The following is a 19983-nucleotide window of genomic DNA, read 5'->3' on the forward strand; positions in this document are numbered from 1 at the left end:
CTTACTGGAGAGGAGATTACAAAGAGGAGACTAATTCCTCTTTGCCTAGGAAGAAATCAATTTCCAGCCTAAAAAAATGATCCATTGGATCCAATAGAGAAATGTTAACAATATTATCAAACCAGAAAATGGCAACTGTGCTTATCTACAATCAGCTATTCTTAAAACACTGGGGCCTGGGTGATGGGAACTGAGCTAATCAAGGAATCCCCGGAGGCTGTATTTGGCTTGAATGCTATTTTAGCATAAACAACTGTATTAAAAATAATTATATGCCTTTTTGTTTAAAGGATGGGGAGAGGTAAGCTGCTAGTCCATTATGGGATTATCCTGGATACGGTCCCGTCAAAAAACTTGTGGCCTTCACAAGTGACTCCAAAAATACTGTCAACTGACTATTTTCCCAGCAAGGAAAAATGGTAGATTTTGTGCCATGATTAGGATTTTTTTCACAACAAAACAGTGGTTTCTGGGCATCTGGGTTTCAAGTAACAATAAGCAACTTTGGGATATTTACTGCATACAAAGACACAGACAAATCAACAAAATAAACGCTTGACCTTATTTTCGTGGAGGACTTATTATTTTTGAGGTGCAGGAGGTGGCGAGCATGGTCACCTCGTGGCTGCTGCAGTGTTGCGCGTCGCTGGGTCTGCCACTCTTTTTGCCGTGGCCATTGGCGTGACACACAGAGCGCAGTTGCTAGGGTTTTGGGAGCGGCCATTAGGTAAGGGCGTGTGGGGTGCCTGAGGCATGTTCCCCCTCCCTTTCTCCCCCCTCCGGACTTGCCTCACCTCGTGTTGTTTGCACGGCAACCAACCAGAAGAAATGGTGGGGACTGGCTGCATGTGCATTTAAATATTTTTCAGGGAGGGCTTATTTTCAGGGGAGGACTTATTTTAGCGCATGCGCTCAAAAGCCCGATTGGGCTTATTATCATCTTATTTTCAGGGAAACAGGCTACAGTCTAGCTAATTCGAATACTTCATATGGTTCCTTGCCATGTAAGCAGCTCATATACAGGATCACAGTATCGTCTTTAGAGTCAAAAATATATCTGTACAAATAGCATCCTTCAAAGAATTGGGCCCACCTTCTGTTAGGATTGAAGCTGTGCAACCTCAATGCAGTCTTTCAGAACAGAAAGGAAAGGGTTGTTTCATGAAAGGCAGAGGCTGCTAAATAGGGTGGAGATACCATCGTGGACATCAGGGAGTGGTCCCTTGGGAATTACATGGGAATATGTCTGTGCTTGTTTTGGTTTCTATGGCCTCAGGAATAAAAGGAAGCCATATAAAAACACAGGCAGCAAATCTGCAATTACATTATCCATAAATAGATACCTGAGAGAGTCTCCTACCGCCCCTGCCAACTTTTATAATTTAAAAAAGGAAGATTTTTATCATTCAAATCTCTTTTTTTAAAGGAGAAGTTGAACTGTTTGTCTTTGTATAGTCAGTGATCTTATTTAAGGTGGTGTTTATAGCATGGGGAAAGCTCTTTTTACATGGGCATTTGCTACATGCCCATGATCTGCCTTAATCATAGTTCAGAAGAGCCCTTTTGTTAATTCAACAAACAGGCCCAGCTGCACAGCTGGCCTGAACTCTATGGCCTCTATCTATCTATCTATCTATCTATCTATCTATCTATCTATCTATCTATCTATCTATCTATCTATCTATCTATCTATCATCTATCTATCTATCTCCCCCCCCACCCCCCATCTGTTAATACTATCTTCCTTTTTAATATTATCACACTTGTGCCCATCCAGACACTAAGCTCATACATACATACATACATACATACATACATACATACATACATACATACATACATATCTGGAAATGTCTGCTGTTTCTTTAACTCATCCTATTTTACCACAGAAATACGATTCCTGGCTTCTGCTAATCCATCCCTCAGAGTTTCAAATGTTGCACAACAAAAGTAATAGCTTCTTCCTCTCAGAGACTTTTCAGATATTTAATGACTCCTGGCTCAACAGGGTTAAAATTCCCCTTTTACGTATTTTCTCAATCTTTGTAAAATCTTTGGAAAGGGAACAGTGCAGAGATTTGTGTGTGTGTGTGTGTGTGTGATGTACATTGTGGCTGTAATTGGATAGCAAATTACAAGTCTGAAGATCGTCACAGATGGTATACAATACCAGCCACAGCAAGTCAGGAACCAGTACAGGTAGTCCAATTGAGCCCAAGATTTATGTTGCTAAGTAAAACATTTGTGAAGTGAATTTTGCCCCATTTTATGACCTTTCTTGTCACAGTTGTTAAGTGAATCACTGCAGTTGTTAGGTTAGTAACATGGTTGTTAAATGGATCTGGTTTCCTCTTTGACTTTGCTTGTCAGAAGGTTGCAGAAGCTGATCACATAGTTGAATTTATCTACAAATCTTATATCGAGCAAATGGACTAAAAAGTCTGAACTGCTATAAAGAAGATAGAAATTTGCCACTAAGTAGCAATAGCAATAGCACTTAGGCTTAGACTCATATACCACTTCACAATGCTTTTACAGCCCTCTCTAAGCAGTTTACAGAGTCAGCCTATTGCCCCCAACAATCTGGGTCCTCATTTTACCCACCTTGGAAGGATGACTCAATCTTGAGCCTGGTGAGATTCAAACTGCCGAACTGCAGCTAGCAGTCAGCCGACGTAGCCTGCAGTACTGCACTCTAACCACTGCATCATCTCAGCTCTTAGTAATTGATAAATGGATCATTATTCTCAGAAGTCATAAGAGCATCCTGCTCACCGTCAGTTTACCATTTTGCAAGATCCCACCTGTGTGCATTAGTCATTTCTTTCTGTTTTCCCCATTTTCTCTTAAAATCCAGAGTTTAGTGCGTTCAAGTGAACTCACAGAGGCAACTGTGTGTTTAATAAAAATGTACTTCGAAGTAAACAGTAATGACAGAATATGTTTCCTAAAGAAATGGTTGATCTCCTACCTAAGCTGAAAGTAAACTTGACATTTCCTGTTGGACATTTTTTTTAGAGGCTTTCGAAAGCAAAGGCTTCATCAGTCACTTCAAATGTATCATCCCACTAAAAATCTTGTATTTTGAGAATTTAGGGAAAAAATGAAAATGCATTATTACAATGTAAGCATTGTGCTTCATCTGCAACCTTCCCCAATTCTGTTTTGAACTACAACTTCATCCTTCTTATTCAGCATCTCTGTTTATGGCAGTCAGCACCTCTGGTGGTATCAGGATAAAATTATAAGAAGGCTATCTGTTTAATCAAATGGTGTATGGAGAACGGAGAGAGTCAGAGAGAGATTGCAGTCCATTGGAGCTGAAGTAGGACAGAATAATGCAGTCGTGGAAGGAGATTCAGTGTTTACTTTTGAAAGGTAACATCAATCTCTTTTCTTCACTGCATTGTCCTATCCTGCTCAACCTCATACAGACTGAAATTCAACTTTATATAGATACAGTATTTGATATATTTTCACCCGAGCCTGAAATCTGTTCTTATTTCCATAGTTTGACTATATGACTATAAAATAGCATATAGGGACTGGAAGCTAAAACATATAAAGAACAGTTGCAAGAACTGGGCATGTCCAGTTTAATGAAAAGAAGGAGCAGGGGAGACATGATAGCAGTGTTCCAATATTTCAGGGGTTGTCACAAAGAAGAGGGGGTCAAGCTATTTTCCAAAGCACCTGAGGGCAGGACAAGAAGCAGTGGGTGGGAACTAATCAAGGAAAGAAGCAATTTAGGACTAAGGAGAAATTTCCTGACAGTTAGAACAATTAATCAGTGGAACAACTTGCCTCCAGAAGTCATGAATGCTCCCACACTGTAAGTTTTTAAGAAGATGTTGGATAACCATCTGTCTGAAATCTCTACTGTCAAGAATGATAAGATTTATATAAACCTCTTTTCCTACTGTCTTTTTACCAATCCCAAATAGCAAATTGGCAGCTAATGACTACAACATAACTCAAACCTACCCAGAAACAAGCCTCTTTTAATTTAGTGGATGTTTTACTGTTTTTTCATCCTATTCACCTACCGTACGTTTGTTAACTGGTGAGTTCAGAATTGCCATTTTCAGATTCATAAGAGATAGAAAATGGCAACCCCAATTCTGCCCTTCCTGTTCAAAAGAAACATTTTGCATCCTATATAATAAATACAGCTTTGTTTGATTTAACCATTCATCCTTCTACAGAACCTATTCAAACTCAAGATGCTCCAGTGTGATCAAACAGGTATTTCCTGAAAAAAAAAAATCCAGGAACATTTCCAATAGAGATCTTACAAAGTAGCCCTGTCATCTATGTGCGAGGATGAATACTTTTTAAACAAATGATCTGAAATACAAAATGGATTTTTTTGAAAAAGCTCTTCCAGGGATGAATAAATGTCTTCAGGCAAGCAAAAAGACAACAGAACAAAAAGTTCATTAGATGCTTTTTTTCAAAGAAACACTGGCATTTTCACATTATATTTGTTGGCAGAGCAATTTCACGCATCTACAGTATAAATATTTTATAGGCAATCACTATGTCTTGCTGTTATGTTCCAGCACTACAATTGGACTTTGGGCCTTACTTCTAATTTCTGCTTAAAGCTTCATGAATAGGCTTTGACACATCCCTCAGTGGAATCCCACTCATAAGACATCCCCCCCCCCTTTCCAACACAAGAATAGCAGGAAAACGGCTTTTTTTATTCCCTCTGTTCATGCAGTCATTTTTCTCCCTTTCCAGAGCTCTGAAACAGTGGAGTGGGGAGATTAAAAAGGGTCTTTAAAGAAACTCAGAGAAAAGCATGTCTCCTCTAAACAGAAATGTCTGCTAGCTTGAAGACCCTTCTGACGATAGAAGTAACAATTATTTTTATGAATTGCTGGGATCCAGGTTCGCAACACAAGTAAGACAGACTGTTTAAAATCATGATTCAATCATTGTGCTTTGCATATATCACATAATACCTGTGTTTCCCTGAAAATAAGACAGAGTCTTATTTTCTTTTGACCCCCGAAATAAGAACTTGGCCTTATTTTCAGGGAGGTCTTATTATTTTTGAGGTGCAGGAGGCAGCGAGCATGGCCACCTCATGGCTGCTGCTGTGTTGCAATATTTTGGGGGAAGGCTTATTTTTTTGGGAGGGATTATTTTAGCTCATGTGCTCAAAAGTCCGATTAGGCTTATTATCTGGGGAGGTTTTATTTTCAGGGAAACAGGGTAAGACCAGGGTGGGCAACCTATGGCCTGCAGGTCAGTGAACATCCACCCCAATCTAATTTTTGCAAACCTTTTGCAAAACCTCGCCCCCCACCCCCAACCTCTGTGGCAAAAACATTGAAAAAATTGCAATGTAATTTTAAGGGAGTTTGACAGCTACAAAATAACCTTGGTATTAGTCTCCATATCCATAACGCAAAGGAATCAATCAGCTTCTTTTGCTCCTTCTCAGTATCAAACTTTTCAGTTTTGCACTAGTACTATATGACTGTAATTTGGTTGTTTTGTTAATATTTTCATTAAAGGGCACTCTAATTTACAGTATAGTTTCATCAGCTGCAAAAGAGAGTTTCTGTTCTGTTTGTTCTATGTTCATTGTTATGCTTGATGTTACTCATACATCATGCATATTAAATGCATTGCACAAAGCAAGCCATTCAACCATTCATAGCTATAAACATTATCTGTACACAATCTAAGGCAAATTCTACTATGGTTTCAATAATCTATGAACAATCCTCCTTGACTTTGGAATTTGCAGTAGTATCTCCCACACAGTGTCTATGGAGATTCTCAGTCATCCAGGCTATGGTTGCCCCAAAGGTGCTTTTCTTTCAAGAGGCAACTGAACTTTCTGGTTTTTTTTTCCTTTGAAGATGTTTTGCTTCTCATCCAAGAGCTGAAGAAGCTTCTTGGATGAGAAACGAAATGTCTTCAAAGAAAAAAAAATACCAGAAAGTCCACTTGCCCCTTGAAAAAAAAACTCCACTTGCCTCTTGAAAAAAAAAGCACATTTGGGATCTCCCACACAGATGACCTAAGATGAATTGTGGTGCTGACCAGCAGTGGGTTTTACTTATTCTTATCACTAATTCCGTGCACGTGCTTTGCTTGCGTGCATGGCTTCCACGCATGCACCTGGCCTCAAAAACGTGGCTAAATAGAATGGCAAGGAACCGGGGTGGGTAGGCGGGCCCACATCCGCGATCTCCGCTACCAGTTTGCCTGAACCAGTCCAAACCGGCTGAATACCACCTCTGGTAGTGACAGCAATTGTGGTGGTGGTGGAGGATGAGGGAGAGGCAGCAATGGCTGCTCCAGTAGCCTGCATAGAAGGTTCTTGATTGCCAACATGCAGGTAATTGTTGTATATTAGTGGAGCCAGTGGGAAAGCAGCCAGTTCTGTATGTGAATAACAGGCACTTGTCTATATTTACGGATATTGCTGACTAATGACTCACTTTTCCTTGGAAGATCTCAGCTAGAGTCTTTGGAGCAGAAGAGTCACTGAAGACAGAGTTCTAGGTTAACACCTTATATGGGATGAGTGGATATTAATGCCATGGCAATGTTTATCCCCCCCTTATACATAGATAGACAGTGGTTCTTCATTATATAGACACTACAGGGTGTTACAGATGTTTGGAGCTGCACTGAATAAAAGAGCAGTCCAAATGTTCAATACATGAAAAAGGAGATCCTCAAGACATCCTACCACAGGTTGCTTTAAGGAATTTGCTGTGTGATCTCAGCCTTGCCCGTTCTTCTATGCTCGGATTGTTAAATGGTTAAACAGCTTTGTCAGTGACTGGGCTGATATGTCCCAAGACTTACATGGTTTTGGTTTAGCATGTTATATCACCCTACTCACTAACTTCAAAAGTGTCCTGCACGTCTTCCTTAAAACGAAACAGGACCTCTGGAATCTTCCTTAGAAATCAGATAAGCAAAGGCTGTGTTCACACTATGTTCTCCTTCACTGTTAAATGTTTCACTCAGTTAATCCAATCTGTGGAGCTTGTAATCACACCAAACCATGCACCATCTACACCTGAGGCAAGAATATCTGAGTGCATAGCTCAGTGTGTAGTCTGAACCAGGGGTGAAATCAACTTATCTTCACTACTGGTTCGCAAATGTGAGCGCATGTGCCACCTCCGCGCATGCACAGGACCTTCTGCGCATACGCAGAGTGTCAAAAACGGGATGTGATGATGTCCGGGTGGGTGGGCAGAGCCTCCTGCTGCCACTGCTATTGGTTTGTCCGAACGAGATAGAACCAGCTAAATTGCACCACTGGTCTGAACCAGCGCAAAAATATCATGCTAGGCAGTATATTTTTAGTGCATACACTTCACCTTTGTATTATTTCTATTAAATAGTGAAAAAATTAAAAAAACCAAAGACTTAAGCTGTCCTATAGGAAGATCTTAGCTAGACTATCCTAATTTCTTTCTTTCATTGATAGCCTTGTTTTCTGTCAACAATTAGCTGGAAGACTCATTTGCTGTCAGCTCCTCCTGTTCTAGTTTCTTGGCAGATACATTTCCTGTTTCTTAGTGTGCTGTACAAATTATATTTGCTTTTGGGTCAACACATCCGGAAGTCTGATGAGTGCTATTTTTTGCACACCCAGCCTCTTGTTTTCTTTTGCTAGGACTAGCTGTGTCTGTTCCTGTAGTGAGAGCTGTCACTCTAATTGTGCTTAGTAAGAGAAGAACACCTAGGCTGCTGGCAACAATGTCGATTACAGCAAGGGCTGAGCAGTGTGAACAACAGAATTTTATAACATTTATTTTTCATTGCAATATTCACTTTTGTTTTCCACTTCATAATCTTTCATCCTTTTTGGGAAAAGGCATCCTAGAAGGGAGCAGAACTGAGCTTTAGAGGCTGCCTGGCAGGCCCCAAACCAAGATGGTGATTCGTCCAAGCTGTGTTTTTTATTGTTTTACACCAATAGAGAGAACCTTGCCAGACTGAGCGCTCTAGTGCCTGCCTCTAGTGTACTTTCTCTGTGAACTATTAAGGAGGGGCTGTCGTCATCTTTCTCACACAGAAATATCTGGACTGAGTGGCCTCTTACTCCTCTGCAATGTACCCCTTCCTTCCTAGGAGTCCAGCTACTATAGTCCTTTCAGCAGTCACCATTTTGTTTCATTGGAAGGACCAGGACACCTTGGCCATTCGTGTTATTCTAGTGCATACAATGAGAGGAAAGCCTCTTCTTTCTTCTCTCATACGGCTCCTGGATCATGAGGTTTATTAAAATATAAATATTAATGAAACATGAAGCTTTTTTCCTGGGTATTATGGACAAAAACAAATGAAAAACAGTTTGGGATGTTTTTTCTTGACATGGTAACCGCTGTGAGGATTGTTTATGTTAAGCATCAGAAGGAACAGAGGACACTGGATGTTGAAGAGTGGATTTTAAAATTGACTGAATTGACAGAGATGGAGAAATTAACTGCATTGATTTGAGCCAATGAATTGGACAAATTTATAAGAGGTGTGTGTGTGTGTGTGTAATGCAGAAAGTCAGCAAACTGCGCATATGTACGTATGTATGTATCAGAGGTGGGTTCCTCCCGGTTCAGCCGAATAGGTAGTAACTCAGGCGGAATGTGACCATACCGTTTCTATCCTTGGTGGCGCCATATTGATTTTCTGTTCTGCACATGTGCAGAACAATCTTCATTGAAAAAATGTAATATTTTTTCCTTTTTTAATATTGTGTGCATGGGCAGAACCTTTTAAATGCAGATGCGCATGCGTGCATGTGCACATTTTTTTTCGGGCACCGAACCGGTAGTAATGCCAGCAGGAACCCACACCTGGTATGTATGTATGTATGTATGTATGTATGTATGTATGTATGTATGTATGTATGTATCAGGGGTGGGATCCTACTAGTTTAATAACCGGTTCACTGAGTGCACACCCTCAATAAAATCAAGTTTGACACCCCTGCTCTATAGAATTTTGGCTTATAATGTCTATGGAGATTCTCAGTCATTCAGGTCATGGTTGTCCCAAAGATGCTTTTTCAAAAGGCAACTGGTCTTTTTTTTTTATTTGAAGATGTTTCGCTCCTCATCCAAGAAGCTTCTTCAGTTCTAACTGAATGGTGGAGAATGGAAGGATTTATATTCCTTGCGGAATGTGGTTGTTAGCCTCTTTCTGACAGTCGTTGAGGCCACTTGGAGGTTTATCTGTGCCCTCAGGGTGACCTGGATAGTACAAATGGGTATGGAACCATCTTGGAACTGCAGAAAGAACTGTCTCTAATCTCTATCTCAACACATTTTCCTCGGCTTCTGTTGCTTTAAACACATATTCTGCAAAATATGGAAAACAAGGCTGAACACCACAACATTAGTATAGGATTTCATAGGGCTATATAAAGCAATTTTCTCAACACAAAAGGTTTCCTTTCTGCCAAAGTTTAACTGTTAACATCGGAGCAGTTCAGACTTTCTTTTTTAAAATGTGGCAAGATGCCTAATATTTTCTATTTTAAGCAGCCTATATATACTGCACTATTCCCAGGGACCTTTGCTGATTGTGAATGAAGGCCAGCAAACTCATTTTAAAAAGCAATATCCGTGCAGGAACAATTTTGTTTATTAGTTTCTGTAATATTAATTAGTATTAATTCCTTCCAGTCCAGATGATTACTTGATCAGGAAAAAGACCTGTTAGAAGTGACAAAAGACAATGTACATATATGTGTGTGTACACACACACACACAGTATCTCATTACATAGAAAACATGAACTCCCAGCTATAAAATTCCTGGTCATAAAAAATTCTATTTCAGACAAGACTGTTTACCTTGTGTGCAACTACTATGCTTATCCTTCCACCATCTAAAGCATGGTAAAGATTAACCTTTTCAAGTAAAATTTGACTAATGGTATCTACATCAACACAGCCATATAATTTTTGTGGTAACAGTAAAGATGTCTTTGCCACTGTGTTTTTATGCTGTTGACTTTCTAGTCCAACCTACAATCCTGGTGTTTCCTGATCTCATTCAGATACTAACCAGGCCTAACCCTGTTTACCTTTTCAAGATAAAAATTACCCCGAGTATTTTAATTTTGGCAGTGGTGAAGAACTACCCCACTAAGCCCTTGAGGAAATGAGGTGCCCTCTCTTCATCTTGTTCTGCTGTTGAGAGTCATGTCTGCCTGCAGCATTTCTATGCAAAAAGCTCGAAAACAGTTTTGGAATAACATCAGAGTGAAAAGCCCATGCAAGTGTGTGTGCAGTTAGTGCTGTTGTTAACCTAAAGACAGTTTATTACAATGTTATCAAAAGGGTATGACAACACATGTAAGGAATTCTTTCCATTTGATACAGCTTTTTCCAATTTGGGATCCTCCAAATAAGTTGAACTTTGTCAGTCTCCAACTGATGTGATGAGAAACAGAATACATCTGAAAGAAGTATGTTTGGGAAAGCAATTTCTATTTTCATAATTTCTTAATTTGACACAAGTTCAACCATTTGCAGTCTCTAAGATGAGGGCATTGAATGGTACAACCATCACTCTGAACAGTTAAGCGCTAATTAGAAGCAGTACATGGGAATGTGTATTAATGGAAAAGTTTGTTAATGAGAATGTTAACTGCAAAACATCCTATATATTCCACTAGATATGTATAGAAATTTGCTTCCAGATAGAAATATAAAAGTGAAATACTAAGATCCATCATTCTGCCTGCCCAATTCATATATTAGAAGAGCTGAAATAATCCTGTTATAATTACAGCTAGTCCTCGACTTATGGCCACAATTGAGTCCAGAATTTATGATGCTAAGTGAGAAATTTGTTAAGGGAGTTTTGCCACATTTTACAACTTTTCTTGCTGCATTTGTTAGGTGAAGACACTGCAGGACACTGCAGCCATCATAAATATGAATGAGTTATCAAGCATCTGAATGTAAATCCCATGACCGTGGGGATGCAGCAACAGTCATAAGTGTGAAAAATGATCATATTACTTTTTTTCAGTGCCATTGTAACTTTGAACGGCCACTAAATGAACCGTTGTAAGTTGAGGACTATCCTGCAATAACAAAATAAAAGCAACAACAGTAAATAGCAAAGCAGCAAAAAATAATATCACTGAAATCCTTCAGAGAGAATCAAAGCATTACCACAGAAATCAATATTTATTAGCATTCTAGTATTTCTCTTCCCCTCTTCATAGCTTCAGACTATGACATACTTTGTTTTCTTTTCAATTCTAGATGTGTTTAATATTAAATTAAATATGGCCCCCTAAATATGATTCCCAAAGAATAGTATGGACAATATGCTTGCAACTCAAAATATTTGTGCTTGCTGCGTAAAGTTTACTATGCTTGCTACGTAATTCTACTATGAGGGGAAAGGAGAGAAAGTAACTGTTAGGATCACAATAGGATCTTATGCTCGAGATTCCCAGTACATTAAGATAACTGATCAGCTATGAATGCATAGTTCATCACATCAATCCATAATAACAAGAGAGATCAATATTTATCAGCAGCAGGTGCAGTATCACATTACATTTTTCTACAAGAAAAATTAAGGCAATACCGAAGTGGACATGCACAATAAAAGCACTCACCGGGTACATTTGTTTTGTTACCTTCCCAATCTGGTTTTTTCAATGAGGCACATTCCAGTTTATAGAGAAAAATTGTCTGTCAGCAAAAAGTTTAGTATCTCTAGAGAAGTTGAAAGTTTAGATTGTCTATTTGTTTCTGGGTGAAATATAATGTGCTAGTTACTATTTTTAAGATCTGCATTAGGGCTGTGTTTTGACATACAAGAGGAACTCACGGAGTGCCTGTTTTGAACTTGTGAAAGCCACTGTATCTTTCCCTAGAATTGTGTGACTACTTTGGCAATTGTATATGATTCTGAGAAGTGACACATGAAGTTTATGAAGATACTGGCAGGTGTTGTGTATGCTCATGCACTGTTCTGGCACCTTGTTCTCTTTGACTCTGAAGTGCTGTACAGCCCTTTTCCTAGAGTCAACGCTACTTGAGAAAATGCTTCTTTTGTGTGATTTCATTGAAATCATCTGAGGTGATTCAAGATTAGCTGAGGGCCATTCAAGGCTCAGTTTTCTCAGTCTTGGGCATATGGTCCTCAAAGTGTTGAGAGAACTGGAGGCTTTGTTAGCTTTAAGAAAGGTCTTCAAACTCAACTTTTAAAAGCATTGTTGTGTTTTTAATGTTGATATATATATAATTTGATTTTAATATATATTTATACTGATTTTAATGATGGTTTCATACAGTGTATAGCAGAGGTCCCCAACACCCAGACTGCGGCCCATTACTGGGCCATGGCCCATTCAGCACCAGACCTTGGAAGCATTGGATTCACTTGTGCATGCAGTGTGTCGTCGCACGTGCAGCTCCATTTCTGGTACACATGCTCATCGCTTGTGGATGAGCGCTGCGCACACCCACGTGCTCATCCACTGCTTGCACAGAACCATCTCCTCTCCCCATGAAAAAAGTTGGAAAGATCGGAGACCATGGTATATAGTACAATCAGCAAAACAAGAAGACGAAATCTTCACCTTTCTTCATCTTTGTCAAGTAGTCTTTCTTGGCAAATCTTCATTTGGCTGGATTGTATGTGTCTAGATATTCCACTGCTATCTAGAATACTTTTTAATGGAAATTCAAACGTTGAATTGAAAATTATCTTAGTATGGGGAGGAGCCGAAGTCGCGACAACACGATGTCCGATTTCAATGCTCTGAGATCGCAGTCGATACTTTTGCCACTGGGTCGTCCAAACGGATCTAAACCGTCCCGCAGAGACAGTGAACAGGAAGAATACATCTTGCTGATCTCAGGGACATCGCAAAGTCCCTGATTGATCCAAGAGAAGTTCTTCAAGCCGGTGACAAAAAATCCAGCCATTTGGCTGATGAAGTCGGGGCGGCTCTAAAACGGAAGGATATGGAAAGAGAAAGTGTTTCCAGCTGGTGAGGAATTTTTACTGTTTTAAAAGTGACTGCCTATAAAAAAACTTAAAATTAACTTAAATTGGAGAACAGAAGAAATAAGCGGCGGAATTAAATTTGGACTGGTTTTGGACAGTGTGTTATCTTACTTCTTAAACGCTATCTTCTTGGATGGAATTTATGCAAGCCTTTTAAAACAAATGGATTAAGTTTCCTTCTATTTTTTTTCTTTTACTATTCTCTGTAATCTATGGACTAAAATTCTCCTCTTTCATTACTATGGGTGTTTTTCTAACTCATTTAAGAATCAGACTTTTAAAACTTGAAATACAAAAAAGATACAAAAAGAATTAAAGAAATTAACATTGTAACACTGCTACTCGGAGGCTGGAGGTTTGTGTATTGGAAACGAAACACTTTTTTCACTGATTATCCTGGCTTGGCACTTCAAGGTCTCACAGCTTGTTTATAGAGAGTGATAAGAAGAAAAACACACAGATGTTCCTTTGAAGTATATTTTTAACCAGTGAAAGGTGAAATGTTATTGTGATGCTTCATCCTGTTAAAACCTTCTAAACTAGAGCAGCAGTGTTTGTTAGCTGGAGATAATGGGACAATTTCAACAGCAGAAAGAAGTTTTAAGTCTGCAAAAGGTACTCTCAGAAATAGAGAAATTATAAGATACACGTGAGAGGATAGAGAAGAAGTTGGAAGTTTTAGTGCACCTAACAGCAAAATATGATGAAGTTGAAGATGCTAATCAAATGGAAAAAGTGGCGGTTAAAATCCTAAAAATCGAAGAGGAAAATGAATATAAAGAAATTAAAATTGCTGATATTTATGGTGATTGGTTTGTCTCTGAAAAGGGAAAGAGTGGAATACTGAAAGAGGAATTAAATGGAGGGGAAATCTACCCCAGATGGCAAGATACAGAAGAAGAGAAAACAAAAGAATCTATGGATTTAAAGAGATAAATTTTATTAGCAATATCATTGATAACACTACCGACAATCAAAGATAAGCTGATTAAGGAAACAGAATGAGACTGTTTTGCTACTGGATACAGGTTGACAGATGGAACAGTATAATTTAAAACTAGCTAAATTTAGTGAAATTTAGTGATAATAGATATAAATAAATAATTGATAATGATAATAATGTATACAATGTGTAGTGTTATGATAAGTAATAACTGGATCTGAATAGTGAATGGTACCCATGAAAGAAAGATTAGAAACCTTTTTGGATTATATATAAAGGTTAATTTAAAAAAGAATAAAGTTAGATTCAGTTAAGTCTTGATTATTAGGGGGGGAAATGATATGATGTAGGAAATAGTCAAATAAAGGAGGGATAATGATAATAACGTATATATATGTATGGGCATAACATAAGGAAATGGGATGTAAATTGTAAACAGTGATTTGGAAAGGAGGATAGAAAACGTTGTTATTAAATATTATGGATGTTTAGCTAGAATAGGACATAAGGATTTAGTGTCATTGGAGGATTTCAGCAATAGTAAATGAAATGCCAGTATGTGGTTATGCATTAAATCTTGGTATATTTTATGATGAAGGATGTTTAAACAATTATAGTCAAATGAAAATGGAGGTATGATGACGGTAACATGTATAAATATCCGAGTTAAAATACTTGAGTTAATATGAATTATGCTTGATGACTGTGGAAGAGATGCATGAAAGTCCTTTGCAACCAACTGATACACTTTCTACAGTATGTAAAGAAGGAAGATTTTATGTGTTGTATTTGTTTTGAAAATAAAAAAAAAAACTTTTATTAAAAAAAGAAAGAAAATGATCTTAGTGCAACTATTATACAAGTCTTCCCAAATGTTGTGCCAATCAGTTTTCTCAGCCGAACAGAGCTGGAGAGCTCCTGGCATAGTCTTGGAGAACATTGAAACTTCTTAGGTGTATTTACTAAGCATGTTACATGTACTAAGTGATGGTTTGATCAGCAACAATTGTTGAAGACACTACATTTGGTAAATACACACAATTGGTTAAACCCTTTAAAGAGAGAATCAGGTAAGTAGGAGGAGTTTCTGTGCAAGTAGGAAGGGAAAAACTCTTGAGGATAAACTCAGATCCTAATGAGCTAGTGACTAACCCTTAGACAACATCTGCAGCCCAATGGGCAAAATATTTTTCTGGATTTCCTCCAGCATTGAGAATTGATCGCCATTTGCTCTTTCCTGGAAAATAAGTGGCATCTGAAGGCTGCTTATCCTTTCCTTCAGGACTGTCCTATAAAGCATTTCTGAGGGCAATTTTCCCTTCTGGGCTTTGGAACACCTACATATGAACTTGCTCAGAGGCATTGTTCCAGAAATATGGAGTAAAATGTCATAACTTTGTTTTTGGCTTTTATCTGGTTCAGATGATGGGAGGACTGAAAACGCTCAAGATCTCTTGCTGCCCAATTGTCAAGTGCCATGGAAATCAGGAGATTCAGGCAGTTCAAATGCGTACAAAGATTTATTTATTCATAAGCTTAAGGTCTCCACGAGAATCTGACCAACTGGTGATCAAGAGAAATGAGCGGAAGAGAGGCATTCAAGATGGGCTAGATTTAGATCTCTTAGGGCGCAGGGACTCATGATTTATGATGCATTTGACCCCTCCTTAGGGCTTAGCCTGGTCATCTCCTACATCAATATGCTACATAGCATGGCTTAATACTAAAAAATAATGCTAAATCTGGTTCAGTTGTAACAACAATCACTCTAAGCAGCATCTGAAAGTAGCTACAGCCAAGGATGAGTAAGTGGAAGTTCATACTCAATATTGCAAAGTTCATTACAGGAGGAAAATTTACTGGACTAGATTACCTGAAAAGTATCTGCCTTGGATAGCACTATACTTTGATATATACTTTGGATGCTAAATATTGGTGTACCATATAAAATAAAGAAAAAGAATTAATACTCTTCCCATGGACTATATTCAAGAGGCAATTAACTGGCAGTTCACCAGTACTCTCCCAGCTATGTTGAGTAATCTCTCAGGCATGTTCAACACAAAGCAAAAAAACAGTGAGAACTATTAATAGGCTAAAGGACCTTCTGAATACATTTTTAACAGGCAGGGGGCCTCTTAAACATAAGTCAGGTCAAGCTCAATTTCTGTGATTGTATCCTTCCTTTTCCTTGGCAGAGTTACAGAAGTTATTTCCCCTTGCCTTTAAAAAAGAGATTCCTTTTTTCCAGGTCCAAATCAGTATAAATTTCCTCGGTGGCATAGTGGTTAGAGTGCAGTATTGCAGGCTACTTCTGCTGACTGCCGGTTGCCTGCAATTTGGCAGTTCAAATCTCACCAGGCTCAAGGTTGACTCAGCCTTCTATCTTTCCAAGGTGGGTAAAATGAGGACCCAGATTGTTGGGGGGGGGGGGGGCAATAGGCTGACTCTGTAAACTGCTTAGAGGGCTGTAAAAGCAGTGGTATCTAAGTGTAAGTGCTAGTGCTATAAATTTCAGGATCAGCTAGGTACTCCTTTCTGACCAGATGGACATAGAAGCCGGATGGCCTCATCCTTGTCAAATATGCCACAATAAGAAGTAAGTGATTATCATTTTATTTTAATGCAGAAGCTCAAATCCAAGCCAATCTGACACACGTGACAAAGTCTTCATCTTTATTCAATACATCCAGTGAACAGTTCCTGATCTACCTTGGTAACTTTAGATCCAGTCAACCCCTTTCCGTCAGTTTAGAATCAAGAAAAGCAGAGTTCTCCTGGATTCAGAGTTGCAATCTTATTGCAATGAGCATGGGGTTTGGCTTCCAAATTTTAGGAAATGCATAGGTACTTATATACTGGATAGTCACTTATATGACTACGCTAGGACTGGTCTTCTCTACTGCCCTTGATCTTCTTCTACAAGCGTAATTGATCTATAATTCTACATCCCACACCTTGGGATTACAGAGAGTATGAATTGGATTTTTTGCATGACATCTCTTAACGTACTTGAAAAATGCAAGCACAGGTCTGATTTTATCATTTTTCCCAAGGCATGCTGGGTAAACTTAGTTTCTATTCCTTTGATCATCTATACTGTTGTTCTCTGCTTTTTAGTTTCACAGAATTTTTCTTTACTAGACATGTCCATGCTTCTCATGTTCTCGGTTCCCACTGCAATTCTGCCTCTGCAGCTTTGGATTGTCTATTCCTGTAAGGCAACATCGGCAATGTCCAAAAGGTTTAATGCAGCCACATAAAAAATACTATTAGTATTCTGAATGATCCTCAACCAGTCCTCAGTACCCTGTCGAATGACATCTGGCCTGAAGGATCAATCATCTGGAACTTTTATTATCAATCATTTTATCTTTATTATCCATGGGTTTTACTTGGTAAATACATGAGAAGTTTACCTCCGCCTTCTTCATAGTATGACATGGCCCCTCAATCAACTTCTTACAACATTGTAACTCCAAGTAGGTGTAGCTTGCTTTAGCTCAGCAGGTGGGAGAATAACAGACCTAAACTTAATTTTAATGGATTAACTGGGGAAGAGATATCTATTGGATTGCATATGATTTACATCATTTGTGTGATACATCATACAAATTAGATTTATTTACATGACATTGCCCAACTGAAATAAATTGATGCATAATGACATATATCACATCATTTCTGTAATAACCCTCATTCATGTAAAATGCAGTGGAATTTAGCCTGCTGCATATAAAACCTGTTACATCATCGCTCAGGCAACTGGGATTTTACTGTATCACATCCATAATATTTAAAATATATTTTTGCTAAGATAAATATTCCAAGCAATGCAAACCAAAACTATTAATACAAATTATAAAGAAGAAAGTTGAATGCTGGTAAAACTACTAATGTATCAAACACCGTATTTTTCGGAGTATAAGAGGAACCTTTTTCCCTCAAAAAAGAGGCTGAAAATCTGGGTCTTATACACTGAATACACCATTTTTTGCTTCCCGAAACCCCACCCCCTTCACTAAAATGGCCTTGCATAGCCTTTAGGAGGCTTATAGAGTGCTCCTGGGGGCTGGGGAGGGCAGAAATGAACAAAAAATGGGCCTTTTTTCACTCACTTTTGCTCCCCATGCCCTCTCTATAAGCCTCCTAAAGGCTATGCATGCCCCCCCCCTTTATTTTTTACAAAAAAAGGGCCTGTTTTTTGAAAAAAATGGGCCATTTTTGGTCATTTTTGGCTCCCCATCCCCCAGGAGCACTCTACAAGCCTCCTAAAGGCTATTCAGGCCCTTAAAAAAAACAGGCCCGTTTTTGCGAAAAACAGGCCATTTTTGGGAGGTCTGCAAAGTGCAAAACCTTTTTTTTTTTAAATTGCCTCTTCAAAATCTTGGTGCGTCTTATACTCCGGTGCATCTTATACACCGGAAAATATGATATGTGGGATATTTCTTTTAACTCCCTTCAATTAGTAACAGAAACACAATGTTTTGGGGGAGGAAAAGACTCTAGTATTGGTAGGTAGCAAATTCTTTTTTGCACAAATAACAGTCTATTACCATCCTCCAACAGAATTCTCATTTATAACAGTTATTGAGAAACATTCATCTGCAATATCATCAGCTATGTTTGCACAACTTTCTAACCCATGGTTTACTGAGTTATTTCAACTGCTCATTTTACACAACACACTGAATCATAAACTAATCACAGTTAATAAGTCTGTATCAGGTCTGATTAAAAATTATTTTAAAATCAATTATTTTCAACACACTGAATCATAAACTAATCAGTTAATAAGTCTGTATCAGGTCTTATTAAAAATTATTTTAAAATCAATTATTTTCAACACACTGAATCATAAACTAATCACAGTTAATAAGTCTATATTAGGTCTGATTAAAAATTATTTTAAAATCAAAATGTCAAAATGCTTTTAAATTTGAATCATTTCCTTAAAATGTCAATGAGAAGAACTATCGTAGTTATTCTCATTTTCATTGAAATTTTTAAGTACAGGTAGTGCGCGACTTACAACCTTAACTGAGCCCAAAATTTCTGTTGAGTGAATCACTGCAGCTGTTATGTTAGTAACACAGTTGTTAACTGAATCTGGTTTGATTTTCGTTGTCAGGTCACTAAGGGGGATCACATGACCCCAGGATACTGCAACCATCATAAATATGAACTAGTTGACAAGCAGCCAAATTTTGATCACATGACCATGTAGATGCTCAACGGTCATAAGTATGAAAAATTAAGTGACTTTTTCGGGGCCGTTGTAACTTTCAATGGTCACTAAATGTAATCATGAATTTAATACGATTTCAACTTGTCAATATGAACATGAGAAGTAACTCATCTGATATAGTAAATAAGGTCCCTATAAAAGTGCAAAGACAAAGGTTATGAATTATAGTGATGGGATAGGTCTGTATAAGGGAAATTACTGAATGGAATTGTTAGGACCTGTTTAAGGAGACGTATCAAAAGAAAAAGAGAGATTAAGAAATGCCCACATTGATAAATATTTACAAGCAGCAGCAGTAAAAATAGTAAGAAACTGTCAAAAGAATGAGTACTACTCTATGCAGTTTTTCTCAGGTTAAAAAACAAAAACAGGAAGCAAGTCTCCAAAAACTGTAGCATAATTTTCATTACTTCTTTAACGCATCGTTTGGTAAAACATTTAATACTTCAGAAAGACAGATTACTGTAAGAAAGATTGCAAATTTTTTCACAATCAATACTGGAACAGCTGCTTGGAAGAAATTAAGTGCAATCAAATAAATTTACCAACAACACATCCAATAATGAAGGAAGCTGAATCTATTAGAGCCACTTTTTTTCAATTTAGAGATAACAGAGAAATATGAAACATTGATAATTATTTTAAAGTCAATTTTTGTAGCCAAAAGTGTAGAAAAGTAATTGCCTAATGTTTGAATCTGTGGAAATTTGGAAAGAATTGAGTATGATCCAAAAGACAGTGACAAGAGTAAAAAAAAGAAAAAG

This window comes from Natrix helvetica (assembly GCF_964273705.1).
Source record: "Natrix helvetica genome assembly, chromosome: 2".
NCBI lineage: Eukaryota > Metazoa > Chordata > Lepidosauria > Squamata > Natricidae > Natrix > Natrix helvetica.